Source organism: Camelus bactrianus, chromosome 1 (assembly GCF_048773025.1).
Source record: "Camelus bactrianus isolate YW-2024 breed Bactrian camel chromosome 1, ASM4877302v1, whole genome shotgun sequence".
Classification (NCBI taxonomy): Eukaryota; Metazoa; Chordata; class Mammalia; order Artiodactyla; family Camelidae; genus Camelus; species Camelus bactrianus.
Window position 1 is genome coordinate 19,988,786 of NC_133539.1, and position 14,326 is coordinate 20,003,111.

At 33.7% G+C, this 14,326-nt stretch overlaps 1 long non-coding RNA gene across 1 annotated transcript in view; it reads left to right on the forward strand.

Moving 5' to 3' along the window:
- The window catches only part of LOC141577450 (uncharacterized), a 72,105-nt gene that overhangs the window by 18,562 nt on the left and 39,217 nt on the right, over positions 1–14,326 (forward strand). The gene's annotated exons all lie outside the window — the stretch shown is intronic.

A 14,326-nucleotide genomic window follows, 5' to 3' on the forward strand; every position in this document is an offset into this window, starting at 1 on the left:
TGGGTGGAGCCATTTGCCTAGCTCTCAAAAATGAGTTCTGAGTAGAAGAGATTTAAGTGTCCCTTGAGGGCTGGAATTTTTTATCACATGGAGACTCTCCAGAGCCTGAATACGACTAGCAATCGTCCTCTGCTGCTGACCGTGATGGAGCAGGAACAAAACATGCACTTGGATTGTTTTAAGCTGCTCGGTATTATTTATTTTAATTTCTGCAGGATAAGCTCGGTTCTCTTAACTGATATGACTGGTCTCTGGTCTCTCCAGTCCCTGCGCCCTAATAGCAAAAGGAGTCCCTTGGTTAAATTCTATTATCTGTTATAACTAAAAGCATACAGGTGAATGTGACTGAAAAAGAATAAACCGCCTTGCTAAGTGATCTAATTTGTAATTCAGGACTGCTAACAACATGTGACCCTTTAATGCTGCTCTGCAATCCAGCCATATTTTCTTAGTCCATTTAACCTCCTAGTCACGAGCAACTATTATATACCTTTTCCACCATCTTCAAGCATCTATCATATTTTATAAGTAACAACAGTACTAGAAAAAGTAATGTTAATCCATTGAAGGTAGATATTAACCATAGTCTGAAATCATTGTTCCTATAATGACTTGGCAAATATGTTTGGGATATAGAAATCTGGAAGTTAAAATACATACTTCTTAGTCTCTTATTTTCCAATTTGATGTCTGCATTGTATTTTTTTTTTCAAATTTAAGATGATTATTATTCATTGAGTGCCTGCTGAGTGCCAGGCAACGTGTTACATTCTTTGCAAGTAGTATCTCATTTAATTTTCAAAATAATGCTATTGTGGATTACTATTATTCTCTTTTTCAGGCAAGAATATGAAGGCAAATATATTAAATACCTTATGTCAAATTAGCCAGTCAGTAGTAGAAGTGGGACTTGGCAAGGGGTTAATTGCGGATTTCAGAGACCATCGGTCTAACCACTACACACCTTACCTCTGTCAAAATATTGGAAAGAGTTTGAACAGTTTGGTTAAGAAGCAGGAGGAACAAAGAAGGTTATATTGTTTCCCGAGGTTCCAAAACTAAGAGCTATTATGCTGATTTCCACCCAGGAAAAAATATTTTCAGACTTGAGGTCATTTGATAGTGTTTTTCCAGGTGCTGGGGCTTCAAAGGAAAAAGGATATGTTGCACTTGATTTTTCCTGGTCATTAATCAATTATTATGAGAACTCCAATGACATTTTGAATAATGATACACCTATTTGGGGAGTTAGATACACCTTGTTTTTCTCCAACTTTGCTACTTATTATTATTTGACTTCAATTTATCTTGATTTCTTTTATTACAAAATATAAAATAGTCATTCTAAACAACATCACTGAGTTACAGTAAGAATTAGGGAGATGACACACATGTGAAGAGCTACATAATATGCTGCCCTTTCTAAACCTTATTTGAACTTGGGACGTGCTGGTTAGGCTGGCCAATGTGATTAGACTGCCTCCTAAGAACGACCAAATGAATTTCTGGGCAAATTATCAAATGCTTAATATTTTTCTGAGCTTGTATCTGACTACTTCCCCAGGTTTACAGTCACACATTCCCATGAAATATAGAAGAGAGAGATTCAAACCCACCTGACAGAATGGTGGAGGGAACAGAATGTCAAAATACACAGGTTACAGAAAAAGATAATGAGATACCTTAAAGAAAAAATATGCCTATTAATGAGAAAAGACCCCAGAATGGGGCTCAGACTAGAAGAGGACCTACGTGTAGAGTAGAGCAGCCACTTGGGGTCTGCATGTAAGGCTTTCCATAAACTTGTCAACATTCTCATCTCAGGCCTTGGAAAGGAGACGTCGATACAGAAAGAAGACTGAATCATTGTGGGGTGGTGGAAGGGGGAGGCAAACAATTCTGCCTTGTAATCTCCTCTTACATGAGTCAGGCATACAAAAGGAGTCTATGCTCCTATTTTCTTAAGATAGAGGTAAAACTAGGGAAGCAGGCAAAGATGGCGATGAAGTCAGAATGGTGACTGCAGAGGAAATAGCTTCCCCAAGGTTGTCAGAGGTCAAGTGACACTGCTCAAGGAAAGCACTGTTCACACGGCACACCGCTCGCTGCAGATGGATTGAGGTGGAATACAGTGATGCAGACCAAAAGGCGATGGCATGTTCAGGGAAGGCTAGGTCAGAGACCTACATGCCAACAGGCAGTGATTTAGATCTTTGTGAGACACTTCTACTTTGGGGATTCCTAGAGTCACAAGCAGAATAATGCCCTAAGGCTTTTATTTTTGATGAGTGATGTCTTGTGATCCAGGAAACTGAGGACAAACTGCTAAAATGCCTTTTCTATGTTTCTTAAGCTAATAGATGCAGGGACACATTTGCTTTTACCAAGTGAAATATCTGGTAAATATTGTTATCATCAAATATTGGGTTTCTCCCCTGACAGTTCTATAACTCATTCTGTAAAAGTGGGAAAATGACTTGAGTGTACCAATTTTTATGAAGACAGGAGTTTTTATTTGGTATAGAGTCATGTTTTTAGGTGAGAGGCAGAAATGAATTTTGGCTATTTAATATAACCTCTACTGTTTTTCCCCACTTAAAGCCAGAGTTCTGTTCAACTAACCAAACTAATTAAATTTCCAGGATATTTTTGTAAAGCTCTGTTTGCTTACAGTTAGTCCAAATGTGCTAAAATTGCCAACTTTCTACCTTCTTTTGTTGCAAGTAAACTTGTCCTAGAAAGTGAATTTAGGGATTATTATACTTTTTCCATCACAAGCTGTTTGTGTAAACCCTTCTACATTGTCAGAATAAAGTCTTTATTGAGGGAAAGTGAAATAGAAAAGGACTGAAAAAAATAAAGTTGATGGATTAGCTCAGTATTTCCCAGCAGATTTTTTTTTATTCTCTTACGTTTGGTAGTTTCTTATCTCAGTGGACTATACCTCTAGTTTTTATCAATTACCTGAGGGGCACTTCTCTGCAAATACTTTCAATTCTATAGACTCTTCTAGCAGACCTCCCTTTTACCTTTGGCTCTTTATCTCTCGGTTCTATCAGATGCTTTCAAGAGAACTATTCTGCAGCCAGCTCTCAGAACCTGAGCACTAGACTGTTTCAGATCTCTTTTCTGTGAAATAGCTAAGGATCCCCAGACACCTATTTGAAAAGCAAGCACTATTTTGTAAAGGTGGAAAACTGTCTTTGATTCACTCATGATAGGAAATTTTTCAATCAATTTTATTTTTATTAATTTGTATTCTTTTGCAAAATTCCTATATGGTAATATATAGATACAGATAGCTAAACGTAGAGAAAAAGAGAGAGAGAGAGTCAGATTATCTATTCATTGCTGATGACAAAATTTTTAAATATAATATTCTCTACTATTAAATATGAGTAGCATTTGAACAAGCAGAGTTTCTCAAATTGGTGTCTTCAGTGGTTCAAGAACTTCATGGATAGAATATTTTAAAAATCTGTGAACTCAGATAGAAAAAAAATCACATACTTGCTTTCATCAGTCCCCTACTAAAATTTAGCCTGTTTTTTTCTTTCAATTAGAAGTGTGGATAATAAATCAGCAGCATTTGCATTATTTTGTTACCCATAGAAATCATACATGTTTTTCTTTTCTTAGCCTATTAGAGATAATGTGTATGTGTTTAACTTCATATTCATTGCTACTTTGTATTATTAGATCCCTTCCTGCTAAAACATATTAATGTATTTAATTATAAGGGACTCATATTAGTATACCATACCTTTTTTAAATTATTTCATAACTTTATTTTAACATTTATATTTCTTTTTACTCTTAATATTTTACTTTAAGGATTTTAAAATTCCTGAGAAGAAACCAAAGATGTCATACAAATGCCAAAGGAATCCTTAAATAAGTAAATGAATGAATGAATGAATAAATAAATAAATAAATAAATAAATGTAAACACCCAGTGCAAAACTTTAGAAGTTTAAGAAATCTTAGATTCTTAATATTCTTTTTAGAAGTACAATGATAATAAAAATTCTTCTTGTGGTGAAGACATTTCACTTGTTATTGTTCATTTAATAAATACTCATTAGGCATCTGCCATATGGCTAGTATTGTTCTAGTGGCTAGAAACAAAATGTGGTGAACAAAATAGACAGAGACTTTTGTTGATTTTGCAGTCATGAATTTATTTTTTAGTATGAGACAAAAACAGGTAAATTTTAAAAACACTATAATAAAATTGAAGGACTTACACTAATTGATTCTAACACTTAAAAAGTTGTAATAACTAAGACACGTGAAATTACCAAAACAATTGAAACTTACATAAAAGGAATGGAATAGAGATTCAAGAAATAGATCCATCCATGCATATATATACTCAACAGTTTTGCAGAAGCAATTCAAAAGGAGAAACAATGTTTTTCAAGAGAGGATGCTAGGACAATTTGACAGCCATCTGCGAATCATAAATATATATATATATATATAAAACTATTAATTCAAAGTGGATCATAGACTTAAATTTAAATGCTGACATTGTAAAATTTTTAGAAGAAACCATAGGATGAAATCTTTGTGCACTTGCATGTATAGGGATATCTCACTGTCATTTTAGTTTGCAATTTCCTATGGCTAATGGTGTTGAACTTCTATTCCTGAACTTATTCACCATTCATGTACCTTTTTTCATCAATTGTGTGTTAAAGTCTTTTGTCCATTTTAAACTGGATCATTTTGTGTCTTATTATAGAGTTTTGAGAATATTTTATATATTTTGGAAACAAGTTTGGATATAAGCCTATGATGAGATACGTGTTTTATAAATATTTTCCCTCAAGTCAGTGTTCTGTCATTTTATTTTCTTAACAGTCTTCGGAAAAAATAATTATTAATATTTATTCTTTTCAAAATTGTTTTGCTTGTTCTAGTTTCTTTCCTTTTCTAGATAAACTTTAGAATCACTTTGTTGATTTCTAAAAACAACATATAAATGAAAAACAATTTTGTGATTTTGATTGGATTTGGATTTAATCTACAGAACTGCTATCTTAACAATATTGAATCTCCCAATCCACAACCAGCTTTTATTTAGATATTCTTTGATTTCTCTCCTCTGTATTTTGTTCTGTAAAGTTTTGAAATAAAAGTGGTAAGAGTGGACATCTTTGCATTCTCCTGATCTTTGTAAGGAAGGATTTAGTCTTTCTCTGTTAGGTATAATGATAGCTGTATGTTTATGGTATAATCTTTTGGTTTTTTTATTAGGATAATTCTGGTCTTATGAAATAAGTTTAATAGTGTTCCTTTGCTTCTATTTTCTGGAAGAGTTTCATGAAATTTATATTATTTCTCCTTAAAATTTGGTGGAATGTGCAAGTAATACCATCTGAGTCTGGAGTTATCTTCATTAGAAATAATTATTTCAATTTTTAAAATAGATTCAGGACTACTCAGTTATATCTATTTCTTCTTCAATGAGTTCCTTGAGTAATTTGTATCTTTAAATTAATTTCCACTCCATCTCAGTTGTCAAATTTAAGGCCATACAATTATCCTAATAATCTGTTGTTACCTGATATTGGTAATTTGTGTAGTTTCTCTTTCTTCATCAGTTGGTCTAGTGAACTATCAATTTTATTGATCTTTTCAAATAACCAGCTTTTGGTTTCATTTTCTTTATTATTTTTATGTTCCCAATTTCATTAATTCCTTTCTTCTTTATTATTTTAGTATTTCCACTTGATTTGGATTTAATTTTCCTCTCATTTTTTCAAGTTTCTTAAGGTGGAGATAAAAACCCTTTATTTGAGACCTTACTTTATAAACGTTAATGCAATAAATGTCTTTCTAAGCAGTAATTTATCATTGTCCCACAAATTCGAGATGCTGTTCTCATTTTCATTGAAACAAAATACTTTTTTATGTCTTTCTTAACTTCATTTCAGACCCATGTCATTTAGCAGCAAACTGCTCAATTTCTAAATTTTTCAAAATTTTCCAGATCCTTCCATTTTTGATCTCAACTTTAATTTTGTTACTATTAGAGTACTACTTGTGATTTTAATTATTTTGAAAATTTGAGGCTTTTAAAAAACTTTTTGGCCAAGAATCCATCTATCTTGTTGAAAGTGATACATGAATCTGAAAAAAAAAATACATATTCTGATGTTGTTGGTGAATGTTTTATAAATGTTAATTATGCCAAATTGGGTCTTCTATATTCTAACTGATGTTCTGTCTACCTGTTCTATTCCTGAAGAAGTGTTCCAGTAGACAATGTACATTTTTCCATTTCTAATTTCAATGCTGACAGTTCGTGTATTTTAAAGCTCTCTTGTCAGCTACAGCACACGTTAAAGATTGTTGTGTCTCACCGACCAATTAACTTCTTTATCTTTACATGGCACCTCTATTCATTGCTAGTAACTTTCCTTGTTCAGAGGTTAAATTTGTCAATTATTAATTTTGCCACCCCAGCTTTCTTTTCTTCAATGTTTGCATGGTATGTACTTATTTTTCATCCTTGTACTTTTTCCCTGTATATGTCTTTGTATTTAATGTGGCTTTTCTCTCTGACTGGGTCATCTGTGTCTTTTAAGTGTCAGTTTTAGACAATATGCATTTAATATAATGTTTGTTCTATTTAGGTTAAATTGCTCCTTACTGATTTATTTTTCATTGTTAGATAAATATACTTTACTAACTTCTTTGTATTTGTCATATTCTTTTTCTTTTTTTTTTTTTTTTTTTTTTTTTTTTTGCTCTATTGCGGATGAAGTGTGTGATTACTGTGAGATATTTTATCTCCACTGTGGCTTTATTATTTGTACCTTATTTTTAAAAAGAAAATGAGAGATTATCTTAGGATTTACAATAGCATCTTTAATATGTCATAGTCATTCTTCAAATAACGCAATACCAGTTAACCTTTCATGAACTTACAGCTCTGTATTTCTAACTTCAGTCGCCAAATTTCTGTGCTATTATGGTCATGCATTTTAATTTTACCTATGCTAAAATGCACAGGACATTACTACCATTCTCCTTTGCATCATCAGCCATCCTTGTTTAGTGTTTCTCAGTATTGGCACTGTTAACATTTTGGATGAGGTAAGTTTTTGCAGTTGGGGCTGTCCTGCTTTTTGGTGTGTTTAGTAAGATTTCTGGTCTCTACTCGCTAGGTTGCTGTCGCATCCCTCCCACCATCACAGTTATGAAAAATTTTTTAAAAGTCTCCAGAAATTGCCAAATGTGTCCTGGGGTGTAAAATTGCTCTTGGTTTAGAATCTCTGCTTTAGAGTAATTTAATATAAAAAAAAAACAAGTATTTGCATAATTACTTTTATTATAACAGTTTTCAGACCCCTTCATATTTTGTGTGTAGATACACTTTTTATCTGGCGTCGTATTCTTCTCTCTCTCTCTCTCTCTCTCTTCTGTCTGGAATTTGAATTACACTGTCCTGCAGTGTTGCCTTCAGTAGTGTTGTTGTGTTTCTTTCCCTGCCTAGCATTTCCATTTCACCTTTTCTCTGTCTCATTTGACATTCTCTATCTATTTTCCACCAGGAAGTTTACTATATTAATCATAGTTGTTACAAATTATCTCTCTGTGAATTCCTACATGAGGTTCATTTCCTAGTCTGGTCAGGTTGATTGCTTTGTCTTTTGGTATTATTTATTTTCCCATTATTTCTTTCCTGAGTTTTATATTTTGTAATTGAATCTTTGAACTTTTCATGTTGAACAGTGGAAACTGAGTTTCAGGGTGAAGAAAAGCTTTAATTTTGTGGTTTATCTGGATTTTAATTTTTGTGTAAGTGGGGGTGATGTTCTTTCCAGCTTTCCATAACCTAGGCAGAGGTTGAACCAGAAAACCATTTTGAGCACAGTAGTGACAGGTTCTGATTTATATCTCTGTTAAAAATGAACTCTTGCTGCTTTATGTAAACTGTCAAGTAAAAACTGAAGAAATAAGCCAGCAGGATACTGACACAGTGCAGACAATGGTTGAGTATATGAAAAGTTGTCAAATTCACGGGTTAATGTTGTTGTATGAGAGTGAAGTAAAGAAAATTCGCAGGCAAATATTTTGACTAATTGGATAGATTGTGGTGACATTTACTGAGATACAAGTTAATGGGAAAAGAGCAAATATTTCCCAGGAGCAGGCAGAGAGGAAGAGTGAATCATCCATTCATTTATTCATCAAATAATTGTTTCAATTTTATTTTATTTGAAGTGTTAGGGGCCACCTAGGTGAATCAGAACTATGGTCCTTATCCTTAAAGCATGAATGTTGTAGGACTATAAGCATTAAATCACAATTCAGTGTGACAAATGATAAGACAGATCTAACTTAGTATATCATGAGAACACGCAGGAGGAACGCCGATCTTATTAGAGTCTAAATGTTGTTCCTACAGGGTATAAAGACTCAAACTACAGACATAAAATCAGAAATGTTCATTCACATACTTAAAATTTTAAGTGTAAAATTAAAATTAAGGATGACATTTCTCTACTTCATTTTCTCAGTACTCTCCCATGGTCAAAGATGTAAATATCTTACTGTTAACACACATCTTTTCCTGACCTGACTTCTTTGTAATTTTATACTTCAAATGTACAAAATCTTATTTCTCTCTCTCTTCCGCACTTTGTCATATGATATAATCTCTAGTAGAAGTTGCTCCTCCTCCTCCATCCCCAGTCCCAGGTACCATCTGGTAAAATATGACTCAGCTGAAAATAATTAACTGAATTTTCATATACTCACAGTAGCTTTCTTGCAACACTGCAGAAAAGATTGGCTTGCCCTCCTCTCTGCCTTCTTTTATTTTCTTATACTGATTTTGTAACACTTTTTCTTCATATTTTAGCATTTCCTCATTCTTATAAATGAATTACCTAGATTACTTAGAATTTAAAGGAAGTATTGAATTTTGACATGCTTGATACAATCTACATTGCTCTACAGGAACCTTACAGTGTCACCAGTATAAGTGTGTGTGTGTGTGCATGCGCGTTTGTGTGTGTGTGCACGTGTTTGTGTGTGTGTGTGCATGCGCATATGTGTGTGTGTGCACGTGTTTGTGTGTGTGTGCATGCGCATATGTGTGTGTGTGCACGTGTTTGTGTGTGTGTGTGCATGCGTGCGCACACATGTGCATTGCTAGGAAACGGAGTAAAAGTGTTGTTAAGTAGGGAAAATATGTTTGCAAGAGAAGGACAACAAAATAGGGAATATGAAAATAAGACTGAATTTCTTGAGTTTAAAAAAAAATCTTGATGATTTTTCTATTCCCAGAGTCTACACAGGAGATGATTCTCTAAGAAGGTTACTGTTAACTTTCACATCTCAGTACTGCCAAGACAAAATATTCTCTCTCCACCAACTGTCAACTTATAATTTTAAGTTTTTTTATTTTATATTATTTATGCATCATTAGAATAAGAAGTTATATGGCGAAGTACAGGACACTTTTATAGCAACAATGCATTTACCTATTAGCATGTGACAGATACTCAGTTCTGCACTGTTAATAAGAGTATCCATGACTTTATTTGTTGGTTGAGTTTGGGAAGTGTGTCACCAACTTCTCATGCTACTCAGACCACAGTATTTAAACAGAATTTTTGAAAAGAAAATCTAATGCCATTTTTAATGTGTGAAAATTAGGCCACAAATTCCTTAAGCAAGTTTCCACAGGAAATTTAAACCCTTAAATGAAGATATAAATGCATATAATATATATGTAGTATATATAATAAAGATAATCTGTATACTATGTGTGTGTGTGTGTGTATATGTATGTATGTATATATACATATATACATAATCAAGGATTAATAATTGAACAATGAAGAGATTTGAAGGTCAACTATAGTTCCTAAAATATTTCCTAAAATACTTTTGGAGATTTAAATAATCATTTAATCAAATTGAATCTAAGAGTGGCAGAAAGCCTGCCCAGACTTCTTGTGTTGTCGTTCTGGTGGTTACCAAGCTAAAGAGATAGATGTTTATATCAATTACTAGGAAACTGTAGTGTTATATCCTCTTGAAGAACATTGGCTTGCCCCTTGAGTATCGATGCTGTGAGCTGATTTTGGCCTGCATCTTGAAAACTCATTTTAGAAATGAGAATTGAAAAATATAACATTAGTTACTTTTCAGATTATAATTTTGTATATATGGGAACTTAAACTTGTGGGTCAGCTACACCATATGAACCCCTTTATGAAACAAAAAAGAAATTTCACAGACCTTTATTGAACAAGTTATTCTATGTTTATTTGTTGTCCTAGTGTTTCTCTTTAAGATTTTCTGTGGCTATTGGTCATTTGTATGTCTTTATTGGAAAATTGCGTGTTTAGGTTTTCTGCCCATTTTTGCACTGGGTTTTTTGCTTTTTGTTATTAAGTTGTATGAGCTGATTGTATATTCTGGAGATTAAGCCCTTGTCAGTCGCATCATTTGCAAATATTGTTTCCCATTCTGTGTTACTTCTGGGCTCTCTATTCTGTTCCATGGATCTATATGTCTGTTTCTGTGCCAATACCATGTTGTTTTGATTACTGTAGTTCTATAGTATTGTATGAAGTCTGGGAGGGTTATTCCTCCAGCTTTGTTCATTTTCTTTGGTATTCCCTTGGCAATTCTGGGTCTTTTGTGATTCCGTATAAATTTTAGGATTATTTATTCTAGTTCTGTGAAAAAATGTCCTAGGTAATTTGGTAAGGATTGCATTAAACCTGTAGATTGCTTTGGGTAGTATGGCCATTTTAATAATATTAGTTCTTTTAATCCAAGTGCAATCAATTTTCCAATGAAGAATAAAAATGGCCAATAAGCACATGAAAAAAATGTTCTATATCGCTAAGTATCAGAGAAATGCAAATCAAAACTACAATGAGGTATCACCTCACACCAGTCATAATGCAGCCATTATGGGAAACAGTATGGAGATTCTTAAAAACTAAAAATAGACTTAAGTTATGATTCAGCAATCCCAATCCTGAAACTATATCTGGAGGGAATTCTAACTCAAAAAGATACATGCATCCCAAAGTTCACAGCAGCACTATTTACAATAGCCAAGACATGGAAATAAGCTAAATGTCCATCAACAGATGACTGGATAAGGAATCTATGGTGTGTATATATATATATATATACACACCTTCAATTATATATATATATATAAAATACTACTCAGCCATAAAAAAGGATATGATAATGTCATTTGCTGCCACATGGATGGACCTGTAGATAATCATTCTAAGTGAAGTAAGCCAGAAAGAGAAGGAAAAATAACATATAATATCACTTACAAGTGGATTCTAAAAAAAAAAGACACAGATGAATTTATTTACAAAACAGAGATTCAGAGACATAAAAAACATATGGTTATGGTGGGAAGGGATAAATTGGGAGTTTGAGATTTGCAGATACTAACTACTATACAAAAAAATAGCTAAACAAAAGTTTATATTGTATAACAGGGAACTATATTCAATAGCTTGTAATAACCTATAATGAAAAGGAATATAAAAAGGAATATATGTATGTATGTGTATGACTGAAGCATTATGCTGTGCACCAGAAACTGACACAACATTGTAAACTGATTATACTTCAGTCAAAAAGGGAAGAAAAAAATAAATGTTAGTGCACAATAAATGCTAATATTAGTAAAAAAAAAAAGATTTTCTGTCAATATTTATTACTTTCTGTGCTATGACACAATGAAGTCTTCAGGGAATTTCAGTAATTAACTTTAATTACTTGTGGAAAAAAATTGTATGTGTGTGTATCTGTGTGTTTGTATGTGTGTGTGTGTATGAGGGAGAGACAGAGACAGAGACAGAGAAGAGAGACAGAGAGAATGTGTGTGATTCCCTCAGCTGGGCTCATGGGCTCATTTATAATGGACAAATTTTTTTGATTTATTACACATTTTTAAGTTCAATAAGGCATCCAAATTTTAGAAACTTCTGACTATGCTAAACTCACAATCTTAACGAGTCGTAACTTGATTGCAGAGGATGTAGTGTTGTATGCTCTCTCCTTTTCTGTGTGTGTTATGGAGAGAGACAGTTTTCCTTGGTTAAAATGAAAAAAAAATCAAAATAATAATTTTCTGTGTATTTCAGGTAAATATAATACAATTTTCTGTTTTGTGAGAATTATCATTACCTTTGAATTTGGGAATGGATACGGGAAATTTAAAAATTAACATGCATTTATTCTTCCAATAAAATTACATCAGGTGCTCATTATTTAAAAATTATTATTGATTCACTCCCACTCAGCTGTTTGTGTGTTTTCGTTTGTTTATGTGTGTCTTGTGCCTCATTTTTGCTGCAGCTATAGATTTTTCTTTTCATGATATAGACATACTTTACCAGTATTTTGATCTCCATCTGACAGAAAAGTATGTGTAATAGAAGGATTATGTAGTTATCTAAAATCATCATCAACAGCAACAAATCTTCAGGGAAATGTAGTTTGCACAGGGCATTAACCTTGTTCACGGTATCATATTACATGGTGAATTTTGTCACTTTGCTGAATTGAGCTGCTATTGAAATATCATTTTCCATGATTCTCAATTTTTCAAATTTATGCAGCTGTTGTACTGCATGAGAAAACCTGCATTTAGTATGCGAACTGGAATTGCCAAAGGAGGATGTCTGCTCTCCTGCTAACTTTAAATAAGTTATGTCACAAATGCCATGGAAGCGCTCTAAAATATTCGCACCGGGAGACAATAAAACAAATCAGGATTACTATTAATGTGGGAAAAGACCTTCCAAATGTATATCCAAACTAAATAAAACAAAAACTTTTTAAAAAGCTTTAGTTTTAAAATCTGAGTTATGAAATATTATCCCTAAAGTTTGTATGATAATTAGGAAGGTGACTCAAACAGCAGAGAAAAGCAGGAAGCTTGGTGTGATTTCCAGGAACTCCTCCTACACTTTGCTTCCTTGTAATTGTGGGAAACTGGCAAATCTTCAGACATGAAACAGCTCCTAAATTAAAAAATGGAATGATATAGATAACATATATTATAAACTTGTATTTCAGGCTTCCTTCTTCCTTTTTCAGACAGTGGGCATTCATTGTATCTTGACTACCTAACATCAATTTGCCCTTCTTGATAGCATGTCAGTTTTATTTTGAAGAAATACCTCACTCTCATTTGAGTAAGTTCTTGTCACTACATGCATTCTGCTGTCTCACTGCAGAGGTCAAAGGAATTTTTGGGGAAAAGAAAAGGCTGTCTTTGTTAGGCTCCTTCTTTTACCATCCTGTGTGTTCTAAGAGTGAGCACGTGACTGAAATGAAATAATAGACAATTGGTTTCTCCCTCTTTAACAAGGACTGAAAACCCAAAGTCTATGTAAACAGTGGTTTCCTTCTTGCATGATTGATTAGTTCTGCCAACCTCAGTTCCTTCCCTGGTTTCTGTCCAATTTTCATGTCTCTTATTCTGAATAATGCTGTTGTTGGGGTTGTAGTCATCGCCAGGCTCCACTGGGACAGATAAGTCCAATTCCCAGTTCACTCACGTGGTTGTCGACAGTCCTCAGAACGTGTTTCCAAGCTTGCGCCATAGGTCTCTCCACAAGGCCTTCTTACAACCTGGCAGTTTATCTCCATCAGGGGGAACTGATCATCATCCAGGAGGGAGCAAGAGAGACTATCTAGGGTGGAATCCACAGTCTTTCCATAGCCTAATCTGTGAGATGACATCGCATCATTTCTGCCTTATTCTATTTATTATAAATGAATCAATAAATCCAGCCCACACTCAAGGAGAGAAGATTATGCAATGGTGCCACTATGAGCCACCCAAGCACACAATGGACACATCTTAGGTTAATGTTTGCTACTTCACTCTCCCTATATTCCTAGATTCCAATTCACACCCATCCTCAGTTTCTCACACCATTTTAATTGAGAAGCATCTCCATGACCTGAACTTTTCCTTCCTTATTATCTTAATTTTCTGCCTCTAGAATTTATTCTCCTGCTTTAATTCATTGAACACCTTACACTGTGCTAATTTTGTTTTGTTTATGTGGGTTTTTTTTAGACAGAAACCTTTTCTTCCCCATCTTCCTAGCTTCACGCTAGATTATCTTCCCAGTTCATGTTTTTACATCCAGCTTAGTGGCACCTTACCTAGAAAACCACCTCTTATTTCCCAAGTCTCAGTAAAGTATTTTCATTGTGAACCCACAATCCTATGTGAATATCTCCGTTATTGTACTTTTCACATGTGATTAAAATCATCTGATAAGGGTCTGCCTTCCCC